This window comes from Cherax quadricarinatus, chromosome 80 (genome assembly GCF_038502225.1).
Source record: "Cherax quadricarinatus isolate ZL_2023a chromosome 80, ASM3850222v1, whole genome shotgun sequence".
Taxonomy (NCBI): Eukaryota; Metazoa; Arthropoda; class Malacostraca; order Decapoda; family Parastacidae; genus Cherax; species Cherax quadricarinatus.
The window spans coordinates 9,176,405-9,189,903 of NC_091371.1; the positions used below are offsets into that span (position 1 = coordinate 9,176,405).

At 42.7% G+C, this 13,499-nt stretch overlaps 1 protein-coding gene across 2 annotated transcripts in view; it reads left to right on the forward strand.

The window, feature by feature from the left end:
• unc-13-4A (BAI1 associated protein 3) overlaps positions 1-13,499 on the forward strand; it is a 435,667-nt gene that overhangs the window by 360,772 nt on the left and 61,396 nt on the right. The gene's annotated exons all lie outside the window — the stretch shown is intronic.

The following is a 13,499-nucleotide window of genomic DNA, read 5'->3' on the forward strand; positions in this document are numbered from 1 at the left end:
ACCTCAGGTATTTACCTACCTACCCCTAGATACCTAACTATCCTAGGTATCTACCAATCATATCTATCTATCCTGGCGGCACCAGACACTTACCTACTCCAAGGTACTTACGTACTCATATGTACCTCAGGTACCTACCTATCCTAAACTACCTACCTAAAATACCTACCTACCCCAGGTACCTCCATACTCATGTATCTATCTAAATTTCTATCTGCAAATATACCTGCCTCCATGCCTACCTATTTACTTCTTTCACTGTCTGATTCCCTTTCTACCTACCTAAGTACCTACCTCTCAGTTCATCAACCTATCTTCGTGTCTTCCTACTTCCTTGTCTATCTACTCTCCTCTTTATTTATCTGTCTACCTGTCTATTTTTCCAAGCCAACAGAATATAATAAATGAATTATCTATATTTCAGATCTTAAATTTTGAGTATGGAAGGTCAGGTGTTGTATGAGCCAGGTGTTGTATGAGTCAGGTGTTGTATGAGTCAGGTGTTGTATGAGTCAGGTGTTGTATGAGTCAGGTGTTGTATGAGTCAGGTGTTGTATGAGTCAGGTGTTGTATGAGTCAGGTGTTGTATGAGTCAGGTGTTGTATGAGTCAGGTGTTGTATGAGTCAGGTGTTGTATGAGTCAGGTGTTGTATGAGTCAGGTGTTGTATGAGTCAGGTGTTGTATGAGCCAGGTGTTGTATGAGTCAGGTGTTGTATGAGTCAGGTGTTGTATGAGTCAGGTGTTGTATGAGTCAGGTGTTGTATGAGTCAGGTGTTGTATGAGTCAGGTGTTGTATGAGTCAGGTGTTGTATGAGTCAGGTGTTGTATGAGTCAGGTGTTGTATGAGCCAGGTGTTGTATGAGTCAGGTGTTGTATGAGTCAGGTGTTGTATGAGTCAGGTGTTGTATGAGTCAGGTGTTGTATGAGTCAGGTGTTGTATGAGTCAGGTGTTGTATGAGCCAGGTGTTGTATGAGTCAGGTGTTGTATGAGTCAGGTGTTGTATAAGTTAGGTGTTGTATAAGTTAGGTGTTGTATAAGTTAGGTGTTGTATAAGTTAGGTGTTGTATAAGTTAGGTGTTGTATAAGTTAGATGTTGTATAAGTTAGGTGTTGTATAAGTTAGGTGTTGTATAAGTTAGGTGTTGTATATGTTAGGTGTTGTATAAGTTAGGTGTTGTATGAGTCAGGTGTTGTATAAGTTAGGTGTTGTATAAGATAGGTGTTGTATGAGCCAGGTGTTGTATGAGTCAGGTGTTGTATAAGTTAGGTGTTGTATGAGTCAGGTGTTGTATAAGTTAGGTGTTGTATAAGTTAGGTGTTGTACCAGTCAGGTTCTGTACCAGTCAGGTTCTGTACAAGTCATGTTCTGTACCAGTCAGGTTCTGTACCAGTCAGGATCTGTACCAGTCAGGTTCTGTACCAGTCAGGATCTGTACCAGTCAGGTTCTGTACCAGTCAGGATCTGTACCAGTCAGGTTCTGTACCAGTCAGGATCTGTACAGTTATTTAGGTGCACGTAAAGAACACACAATCGGGTCATTTATCATGACTTTCCAGAATTACTGTCAATGCCACCTCCCCCTGACCTTCCCCTCACCTCCCCCTGACCTTCCCCTCACCTTAATTCATTTCAGTAATGAATCAGGGGATGCCCTTAAATTTACGTCCTATTTAATATCTGTTTTCTCCCTTTTCCAGCTAACATCAACTCTTATGCTTCGCTGTTACTGTTCTTTTTCTTTTGCGTTCCCTACCGCTTGAGGCAGTTCCTCGGGATTCTTGACAGTTTTTCAATTTTCTGAAAAATTATTACATACAGCTGCATCAGGTGAACAAGTATGAGAGACAGTGTGAGCTTCTCAGTCAAGTGTGAGAATCAGACAGTTATTTATCTTAGTTTGATATGCAAGTATCAGGCCGTGAGCGTAGTGGTTCGTGTGTGTGTGTTTATTTCGTACATAATACTTTTGAAGCTGTGGGAAGGACAAAGAAGACCGCAGACGGAGTACAGCCTCTGTGGTCAAAGGCTGCAAAATCACTGCATGAGTTCTGGTCATTGGAGGTGGGCATAAATACAGTGTGTGTACTCACCTATTTGTACTCACCTATTTGTGGTTGCAGGGGTCGAGTCCTAGCTCCTGGCCCCGCCTCTTCACCGGTTGCTACTAGACCCTCTCTCTCCCCGCTCCATGAGCTTTATCAAACCTCGTCTTAAAACTGTGTATGGTTCCTGCCTCCACTACGTCATTTTCTAGGCTATTCCACTGCCTTACAACTCTATGACTGAAGAAATACTTCCTACTATCTCTCTGACTCATTTGTGTCTTCAACTTCCAATTGTGGCCTCTTGTTTCTGTGTCCCCTCCCTGGAACATCCTGTCCTTGTCCACCTTGTCTATTCCACGCAGTATTTTATATGTCGTTATCATGTCTCCCCTGACCCTCCTGTCCTCCAGTGTCGTCAGGCCGATTTCCCTTAATCTTTCTTCATAGGACATTCCCCTTAGCTCTGGAACTAACCTTGTTGCAAACCTTTGTACTTTCTCTAGTTTCTTGACGTGCTTTATCAAGTGCGGGTTCCAAACAGGTGCTGCATACTCCAGTATGGGCCTGACATACACGGTGTACAGTGTCTTGAATGATTCCTTACTAAGGTGTCGGAATGCTGTTCTCAGGTTTGCCAGGCGCCCATATGCTGCAGCAGTTATCTGATTGATGTGTGCTTCCGGAGACATGCTCGGTGTTATACTCACCCTGTGTGTGTGTGTGTGTGTGTGTGTGTGTGTGTGTGTGTGTGTGTGTGTGTGTGTGTGTGTGTGTGTGTGTGTGTGTGTGTGTATACTCACCTAATTGTGGTTGCAGGGGTCAAGACTCAGCTCCTGGCCCCGCCTCTCCACTGATCGCTACTAGGTCCTCTCCATCTCTGCTTCCTGAGCTTTGTCATACCTCTTCTTAAAACTATGTATAGTTCCTGCCTCCACTACTTCACTTGCTAGGCTATTCCCCTTCCTGGCGACTCTGTGACTGAAGAAATACTTCCTAACGTCCCTGTGACTCGCCTGAGTCTTCAGCTTCCAGTTTTGACCCCTTGTCCCTGTGTCCCCTCTCTGGTGTGTGTGTGTGTGTGTGTGTACTCACCTATTTGTACTCACCTATTTGTGGTTGCAGGGGTCGAGTCCTAGCTCCTGGCCCCGCCTCTTCACCGGTTGCTACTAGGCCCTCTCTCTCCCCGCTCCATGAGCTTTATCAAACCTCGTCTTAAAACTGTGTGTGGTTCCTGCCTCCACTACGTCATTTTCTATGCTATTCCACTGCCTTACAACCCTATGACTGAAGAAATACTTCCTACTATCTCTCTTGTCCACCTTGTCTATTCCACGCAGTATTTTATATGTTGTTATCATGTCTCCCCTGACCCTCCTGTCCTCCAGTGTCGTCAGGCCGATTTCCCTTAATCTTTCTTCATAGGACATTCCCCTTAGCTCTGGAACTAACCTTGTCGCAAACCTTTGTACTTTCTCTAGTTTCTTGACGTGCTTTATCAAGTGCGGGTTCCAAACAGGTGCTGCATACTCCAGTATGGGCCTGACATACACGGTGTACAGTGTCTTGAATGATTCCTTACTAAGGTATCGGAATGCTGTTCTCAGGTTTGCCAGGTGCCCACATGCTGCAGCAGTTATCTGATTGATGTGTGCTTCCGGAGACATGCTCGGTGTTATACTCACCCCAAGATCTTTCTCCTTGAGTGAGGTTTGCAGTCTTTGGCCACCTAGCCTATACTCTGTCTGTGGTCTTCTGTGCCCTTCCCCTATCTTCATGACTTTGCATTTGGCAGGATGTGTGTGTGTGTGTGTGTGTGTGTGTGTGTGTGTGTGTGTGTGTGTGTGTGTGTGTGTGTGTGTGTGTGTGTGTGTGTGTGTATGTGTGTGTGTGTATGTGTGTGTGTGTGTGTGTGTGTATGTGTGTGTGTGTGTATGTGTACTCACCTAGTGTAGGTGAGTACACATACACACACACACACATACACACACATGTGTGTATGTGTGTGTGTGTATGTGTGTGTGTGTGCACAATGTTCATTACTTACATCAACTCATCCAAAATCGCACATCAACACGACGTCAAAATAAGAGTTCCTTTATCATCAATATTTTATTCGTAATAATTTTTTTTCACCTTTTTTTTCAATCCTCGATGTTAAATTTGTTCTTTTATTCTAACATTGCCTCAATTTTCTGAATTTTCTATTTTCTTACCCCCCCCCCCCAACCAAAAAAAAATCCCATGAGGTTTTCATTACCACATTTCAAGTGTATACCATTTTTTTTTATTTCACTGCTGCACCATCGTTTTTTTCCCACCATTTTGTCATGGTTATATATATTTTTATATGTGACTTTTACTAGATAAATGGATTTTGGATTTGCTCTTTTTTTCTAAATGTCAACAAACCTTTGATTTTTACTTCTTGTTATATTTACAAGTTAACTCTGTCATCTTACATATTTGTACCCTTAACTCTGCTCAATCTAACATGTTAAAGTTAATCTAGAATTTTAACTATTTTAACCACTAAAGATATTTTTCTTAGAATGCTTTGTCAGTACTTTAATCTATTCTGTATTTACATTTATACTCGATTTAGATTTCAACTTTCTGAGTAACTAACTGCAAGTTGGACCTGACACCAAAACGTTGACCTGTTGACTACTGGAGCTGTTGACCAGGGACCTGTTGTCACTACTGACTTGTTGACTACTGGAGCTGTTGACCACTGACTGTTGACCGCTGACTGCTGACCACTGACTGCTGACCACTGACTGTTGACCATTGACTGTTGACCACTAACTGTTTACCACTGACTGTTTACCACTGACTGTTGACCACTGACTGTTGACCACTGACTGTTGACCACTGACTGTTTACCACTGACTGTTGACCAATGACTGTTGACCGCTGACTGCTGACCACTGACTGTTGACCACTGACTGTTGACCACTGACTGTTGACCGCTGACTGCTGACCACTGACTGCTGACCACTGACTGTTGACCATTGACTGTTGACCACTAACTGTTTACCACTGACTGTTTACCACTGACTGTTGACCACTGACTGTTGACCACTGACTGTTGACCACTGACTGTTTACCACTGACTGTTGACCAATGACTGTTGACCGCTGACTGCTGACCACTGACTGTTGACCACTGACTGTTGACCACTGACTGTTGACCGCTGACTGCTGACCACTGACTGCTGACCACTGATTGTTGACCACTGACTGTTGACCACTGACTGTTTACCACTGACTGTTTACCACTCAACTTTATGTTTTCTTCTCCTCCTCACCCGTTATTTCTTCTTCTTTAAGAAGTTCGTTTGTCTCCTCTTAAGCATGGCAAGGTTGAATCTGGATTGTCTTAAGACGCCAGACAGCAAACTCGACAGTCCCAGAGAGAGGCTAAAGAAGCGGCCGAGGTAAGATAAGCAAGCAGGGGTGAGGTCAAGCAAGCAAGCTAACAAGAGCACCTCACTTCATCTCAATTATCATTTTCAGTCCTTCCCTCCCCCTCTTCCCGTTTTTTTTCCAGGCAGGGTGTTTGGGGTAGGGAGGGAGAAGAGAGAGAAAGAAAGAGAGGTCATGGAACATGGAAGTGGAACACAGGGGTAGAGAATGAGGTTACTGCCTCATCAGTATTATCTCAAGTGGCACTTAGTGCCGGAGGTCATCTCAGCAAGGTCAAATGGTAATATTTTTCGTCAGTGAAGGATCACTCCATTCGTATCTTTGATATATATGAACTGGTCATTGGTATCGTTGGCCCTCTGACAGGTGTGCAGCATGACCAACCATTAGAGTGCTGAACGCTACTCATTATGTATTAGACACATGTGTAACATCTGGGTATCTTAATTCCTTGACGTTTCTCCATTCAGTGGTTTCATCATATACATAAAACGAAGTCATTAGAAAAAATGTATATAGCAGTAGATGTATGTATCTCTAATGTAATGTATTGATAAAGTCACTGGATGGCGAAACGTCTACAAGTAAAGATACCTAGATGTTTCACACATGTGTAATTCATCATCTTGTCGGTACTGAATACCACTAGTATACAGTTAAAGCCTAATACCATAAATGTGAATACTGAGCCACAGTTGAGCTATGGCTGCTGGCCTACCTGCTGGACTCGGTACCTCGCTGTCAGTTCACCTCTGCCGCTTCCAAACTTTCTCAAATGGATTATTGCTTTCCCTTTAAAGGCGGACTTGAAGCAACTCCGTTATTCCAGATAAGTTACGGATTTAATTTTTCCCGCACCACCATTGTTATTTAAGGTGTTTGTGTCTCTAGACTCACGTGTTTTTTTTTTTTGTGTGTTAACGATACAGTCAAAAACAATACAGAATTAGGCAAGAATTTAATTTTACGTAAAGCATCGGCTGTTGCTATTATTATATTGTCTACAGACGAAATAGTACAACAATAGTATATAGAGACTATTTAACTATTACCCTTTCGAATAGTCGACAGGTTTGCAAGTCAATTAGCCAGGTAAACCCGTAAGGGTCATCATACCTCCTGTTGGTCCCTGAGTGCCGGGCTCTACACGACGTGCTGGGATGCTCACTGATCGTCAATGTAATACTTGTATAAGACACCAAATTAATGAACACACTGTTACGCGCAGATGTATGTATGTATGTATACACAGTTACGCTTGTGTATAAGTATACGCGGTTACATTTATGTATATGTATACACGGTTACGCTTGTGTGTATGTATATACAGTTACGCTTGTGTGTATGTATACACAGTTACGATTGTGTGTGTATGTATACACAGTTAAAATTGTGTGTATGTATACACAGTTATGCTTGTATGTGTACACACAGTAACGCTTGTATGTATGTATACACGCATTTACGCTTGTTTGTACGGATACACACAGTAACGCTTGTATGTATGTATTAAGATTAACGTACACATAAAGTATGTATACACGCTCGTATTTAACCATACATGCAAGGAAAAAGAATATTTTTTTAACATGGTTTATACCTATGCTGCGGTTTACAATATAAACCAACATGAAGGTATGTACACCGGGCACAATACCAGGTATACCAGAGACGACCTAAAACTGTGAGGGAGGCGGTGCCCTGACGCCCTTAAAGGGCTGTTGACCAATGGAATTGGAATTATCCTTCCTTCCCTAGAGGCGTTGTGTGACCCCCAACGGATTTAGCACTTCCTGGTATGGAGTGGACGTCTTGCTGCCATATTATGTGGTGAGTGGGTCAGCCGGCTGAAGGTCTCACTCTTACGACCATTCTTGTGTTTTCCATGGTGACACATGGCGACCTGAAGACTGCCATGTTGGGATGAGGAAAGGTAAATAACGTGATCATGTGACTTATGTTTTGTTAGGTAGGTGGCGCTGTGCCTGGCAAACACTGGGCAATTATTCCTGTTAGAGTGTGACTTTGTAAATGGTCCAAGACGGACCGAAACGTCGTCGTCAGCTTCTATCTTCTATGTGTGGGTTATATGTGTATTCTGTTAGAGGGTTCGAATCTGAGGAAGACCTGCCTAGTGCGGGCAAGGTAGTCCTGCTGCACTCTTCCTCAAGTCGTAACCAACAGCTGCACTCAGCGGCTGATCAGGGTAAATTCTCTCATTTCTGCTGACAAAGAAAACATTTTTTCCTCTCTCGTCAACCTAACATCACATACCGATCTCTTCTTATCTTGCTTCGTGCGTTTTCTGACGCATTACTCTGCGTCAACCTCTCCACGATGCATAGAATTACAAAAGTACATTATTCTTTAAGGTAAGGTTAGGTTAGGTTAAGCTAGGTTAGGTTAAGTTAGGTTAGGTTAAGTTAGGTTAGGTTAGGTTAGGTTAGGGTAGGTTAGGTTAGGTTAGGTTAAGTAAGGTTAGGTTAGGTTAGGTTAGGTTAGGTTAAGTTAGGTTAGGTTAGGTTAAGTAAGGTTAGGTTAGGTTAGGTTAGGTTAGGTTGGGTTAGGTTAGGTTAGGTTAGGTTAAGTAAGGTTAGGTTAGGTTAGGTTAGGTTAGGTTGGGTTAGGTTAGGTTAGGTTAGGTTAAGTAAGGTTAGGTTAGGTTAGGTTAGGTTAGGTAAGGTTAGGTTAGGTTAGGTTAGGTTAGGTTAGGTTAGGTTAGGTTAGGTTAAGTAAGGTTAGGTTAGGTTAGGTTAGGTTAAGTAAGGTTAGGTTAGGTTAGGTTAGGTTAGGTTAGGTTAGGTTAGGTTAGGTTAGGATAAGTAAGGTTAGGTTAGGTTAGGTTAGGTTAGGTTAGGTTAGGTTAGGTTAGGTTAGGTTAGGTTAGGTTAAGTAAGGTTAGGTTAGGTTAGGTTAGGTTAGGTTAGGTTAGGTTAGGTTAAGTAAGGTTAGGTTAGGTTAGGTTAGGTTAAGTAAGGTTAGGTTAGGTTAGGTTAGGTTAAGTAAGGTTAGGTTATGTTAGGTTAGGTTAGGTTAGGTTAGGTTACGTTACGTTACGTTAAGCTAGGTTAGGTTAAGTTAGGTTAGGTTAGGTTAGTTTAAGCTAGGTTAGGTTAAGCTAGGTTAGGTTAGGTTAGTTTAAGCTAGGTTAGGTTAAGTTAGGTTAGGTTAAATTAGGTTAGGTTAGATGAAAATAGTTTTGAAAAAACAATAAGTTGAAGTGTGAGACACTTGTCCACCAATAGGGAATCTTTATTCAGTCTTTATTCAGGGACTGATTACCTAATAATTTTCACCTTTCTCTGATATTCTCTATAATGGACCGAAGAAGCCACAGGCTGGCGAAACATTTCTTCAAATGTTACACAAGTATCTCGTTCCTCAAGCTAGATCAGGGCAGACCATACAAACTTATACAAACATCCTAATTAACCACAAATAAGCCAGTCACACGACAAAGCAACATAAGTCTGGCAGTGCGGTGTCTGGCCACTCCCAGACAACGTTCAAATCTGCACTAAACACCAAAAACACATTAACAAATACACCCCATTACTGTTTATCACTATACTCGTACAATATTTAAATTAAATTCCATAATTTTGTATCGGTAGTAATATTATCGACAATAACACTAGACACACACAAAACTGTTTATAATGAACGTGATCAGTAAGAGAATTGAGTGGCACACGTAGTGTTGGACCATCCATTATGTATGATAACCCAGTTGCTGGGTATGTGGTATACACTGAATCATTCATCCAGGGGTCGCTGGATAATTAATTTATTGGGGTAATATTAACTAATGGTGGAGTATTTATTATTGCTGTTATTATTATTATTCTTAGTAGTAGCAGTAATACCAGTAATAGCAGCAGTAATAACAACAGTAATAGTAGCAGTAGCAGTAATTACCTGGAGTTTACCTGGAGAGAGTTCCGGGGGTCAACGCCCCCGCGGCCCGGTCTGTGACCAGGCCTCCTGGTGGATCAGAGCCTGATCAACCAGGCTGTTACTGCTGGCTGCACGCAAACCAACGTACGAGCCACAGCCCGGCTGATCAGGAACCAACTTTAGGTGCTTGTCCAGTGCCAGCTTGAAGACTGCCAGGGGTCTGTTGGTAATCCCCCTTAAATGCTAATCCCATAAAACTCGTACATAGCTTGTGTATGGAAGACACACAGGTTTAGCCTAAGGAAAGGAAGGTTAATTTTAATTCCTTGGATCACGAGCTCTTCACCGTCATCAAGACAACCATTCCCTTCAAGAAGAGTTTGATGGAGCAACATCCTGTAACCATCGCCTTGGAGAGATAACAATAGCCAGTAGTTTAATTACTCTTGAAAATAAGACGTGGAGTTGAGTGTGTTTACACACGGCTGGTAAACACTAGAGGATGAGGACACAGATGTTTAGGGAGAATGAAGAATCAGACACATGTGCAACATCTGGTTATTTTTATTTGTAGACGTTTCGCCATTCAGTGGCTTTATCAATACAAAATCAAGGACATAATGGGAAGACTGTAGAACTACGTACAAAAAAAGAGGTAATCCCTCAGCCTTGGCGTTTTGGTGATTCGTATGAGCAGTAGAGTGCCTTAACATCTCTTTTTCTCTCTCTTCCATACCCACCAGAGCCCTATACCCTAGCTCAATGCCCTTTTAAACCACCGAGTGGACTACTGGTCTAGCCACAGCCTGACCATCCAAGACACTTTTATTTGCTCCCTGTTCCATGCCCTCCCCAGTCCCTTAACCTGCTCCGCACCGCCGGTATTGTAGCGCTCTAGGTAGCGTAGATTGCACAGGTAGGTAATGCTCGGCCACAAGTAATGCTCATACCCCACGCTCGGCCACAGGTAATGCTCATTTCCCACGCTCGGCCACACCTCTCACTTTCACGCTAATGCTACACCTTCCCTCCAGGTGCCAGGACTCATCCCCCTTCCCTGGTCCTAGGACTAACACGCACCCAGGTACTGACTCAGGTGCTAGGACTCATCTCTCTCCTGGTCCTAGGACTAACGAGCACCCAGGTACTGACTCAGGTGCTAGGACTCATCTCTCCCCTGGTCCTAGGACTAACACGCACCCCGGTACTGACTCAGGTGCTAGGACTCATCTCTCCCCTGGTCCTAGGACTAACACGCACCCAGGTACTGACTCAGGTGCTAGGACTCATCTCTCCCCTGTTCCTAGGACTAATACGCCCCCAGGTACTGACTCAACTCCCAGGTGTGAAGACTCCCCATTACCCCCTACCCCTACTGTTGAGAGTCACACTAGCCGCCTAGCCCTAGGTGATGGAATTCGCACTAGCCACCCAGCGAGGACTAGCACTATTGACCTGACCATTACAGAGATTATAATCGCTGATAAGGAAATATAAATGTTCTTTTTAAGGGTTTTCCTAACCTTGGAGTGTATCACCGGCGCTTTCTCGTTTTAGGCCTCTCTTGCCATGGGTTCGAATCCTACGTTCAGTGAGCTATATTGTTACTTAGGATTTCCTGTAACTAACCTAGCACAGAATAACAAATAACGATAGTTATTTGTTTAATGACTTGAGTTGCCCAGCGATCTATCACTGGACGACGTGTCGCCTTTGTAATCAGAAAACGAGAGGCGCAATTCCATGATAGGGTGCACCAAACTAAAATTTAATTGGGTGCACCAAACTAACATTTAATAGGGTGCACCAAACTAACATTTAATAGGGTGCACCAAACTAACATTTAATAGGGTGCACCAAACTAACATTTAATAGGGTGCACCAAACTAACATTTAATAGGGTGCACCAAACTAACATTTAATAGGGTGCACCAAACTAACATTTAATAGGGTGCACCAAACTAACATTTAATAGGGTGCACCAAACTAAAATTTAATTGGATGCACCAAACTAACATTTAATTGGGTGCACCAAACTAAAATTTAATTGGGTGCACCAAACTAACATTTAATTGGGTGCACCAAACTAAAATTTAATTGGGTGCACCAAACTAACATTTAATTGGGTGCACCAAACTAAAATTTAATAGGGTGCACCAAACTAACATTTAATAGGGTGCACCAAACTAACATTTAATAGGGTGCACCAAACTAAAATTTAATTGGGTGCACCAAACTAACATTTAATTGGGTGCACCAAACTAACATTTAATGGGGTGCACCAAACTAACATTTAATGGGGTGCACCAAACTAACATTTAATAGGGTGCACCAAACTAACATTTAATAGGGTGCACCAAACTAACATTTAATGGGGTGCACCAAACTAAAATTTAATTGGGTGCACCAAACTAAAATTTAATAGGGTGCACCAAATTAAAATTTAATTGGGTGCACCAAACTAACATTTAATAGGGTCGACCAAATTAACTTTTAATGGGTTGCACCACACCACATTCCATAATGGGGTGCATCAAACTAACATTTAATGGGGTGGAAAATAAACTTTAACATTTAATAAAGTTATTATACATAACTTGAATAAAGTTACTTGAATGACGTAACTGTACGTATATTTATGTAAATTACGTAACAGTAACTTCAGAGATTATCTTCCACCTCATGAGGAATATAAATACCTCATATGTGTAATTCTTCTAAGTTCATGGGTAAACTCTATACAGGAGGAAGTTATATAGCATCTGTGTAATGAGAGGGTAGATTCAGTTCCTTGGAGCAACAGCCATTCACCTGCATTAGGGTGAAGGGTCTTTTATGGTGACCGTGGACTGGATGAGGTTCGCCGGTACTGTCCTGGCCTGGGTCTTGGTGACCCGTGGAGTTTACTTACGATGGTATGACTCGCATTCATGCCGTGAACCGGGCTGGAGTATGACTGCCAGCTCTCTGCTAGCTCTCCTCTGCCAGCTCTCCTCTGCCAACTCTCCTCTGCCAGCTCTCATCAACCAGCTCTTCGCTGATCTCTGTTCATCGTCAGAGGATCCGGCTTTGCACTGGTGCTTTCCGTACTTCACAAGTTGGGAGCCTCTATGACGAGCCAGGTGAACTTCTCCTGCATCTCCTACGTGAAGAATTCGGTGTGTATCACCTGTTTCGGGTTCAGCGTACCCTGGCAACCCGGCTTCTGCTGTGGTCTTTGCAAAGGGAAGAAGGAAGGAGCCCATTGCTCATTATCCAAGGCTTCCTGTGTCGTTTGCAAACTAGATACAAAGACCCTCTTCTGTAATGTGACCTTGATATGTCTGTAGTCACAGAGGTTGGCTTCTCTCCCTTCCCTCCTTTGGATGGTGCCTGAAGTGCGACTTTGTAAATGGTTAACTCTGGCTTAAGCCTTTCCGAGGTGCCTGTACGGACCTCGGTGAACTTTTACGGAGGTCTTCTGACGTTAATAATTTAATGGAGTTGCTAACTGATGTTGGCTATTTTAATTAAGCTTGATAATATTGATTTGTGTTCAGTGTTAATGTTCGTTGGTTTTATTGTTGGTTACTTTTATCCATCTTTTTACTGTGTTGTGAATTCTTTTATGGTCATGAGCGGTGAGTGACCTACACGGTCGAAGTACTCTTGCAGGCAATAGGCTTCAAACCCCATTAACCAACCAACCAGTAAGCTGACATCTAGGATATATATATCGAAAAGTGTATTTCTCAGCGTAATAAAACCTAACTGTTAGCACCGTAAAGTTAGGGGATAAAACATGAAATTAGGCTCGTTCCTACGCTGAAAAATTTGACCTCCCCACTTTAAGTGTCCATATGATGAGGGAGAAAGCCTTATAGCACTATAAAACAGTGTGAGTCGGGAGGAAAGGCTGAGAAAGAGTGTCCATTTACTTCTGGATGATTTAGCAGAACTAAAACACGACATCGCTTGCATAAAATCAACTTTAGTGGAGAACCTGAGTCTGATGACCACTCTGCACAAGAGAATTTCCCTGTAGAGCTGTTGAAACTAACGAGAGAGGCGTGTTTTGTGAGAAGTTGCCAGCAAGAATTTAAATAAGCAAGTAAGAGAAAAGTGCACTTGGATTCAGTGAAGGATCGTGC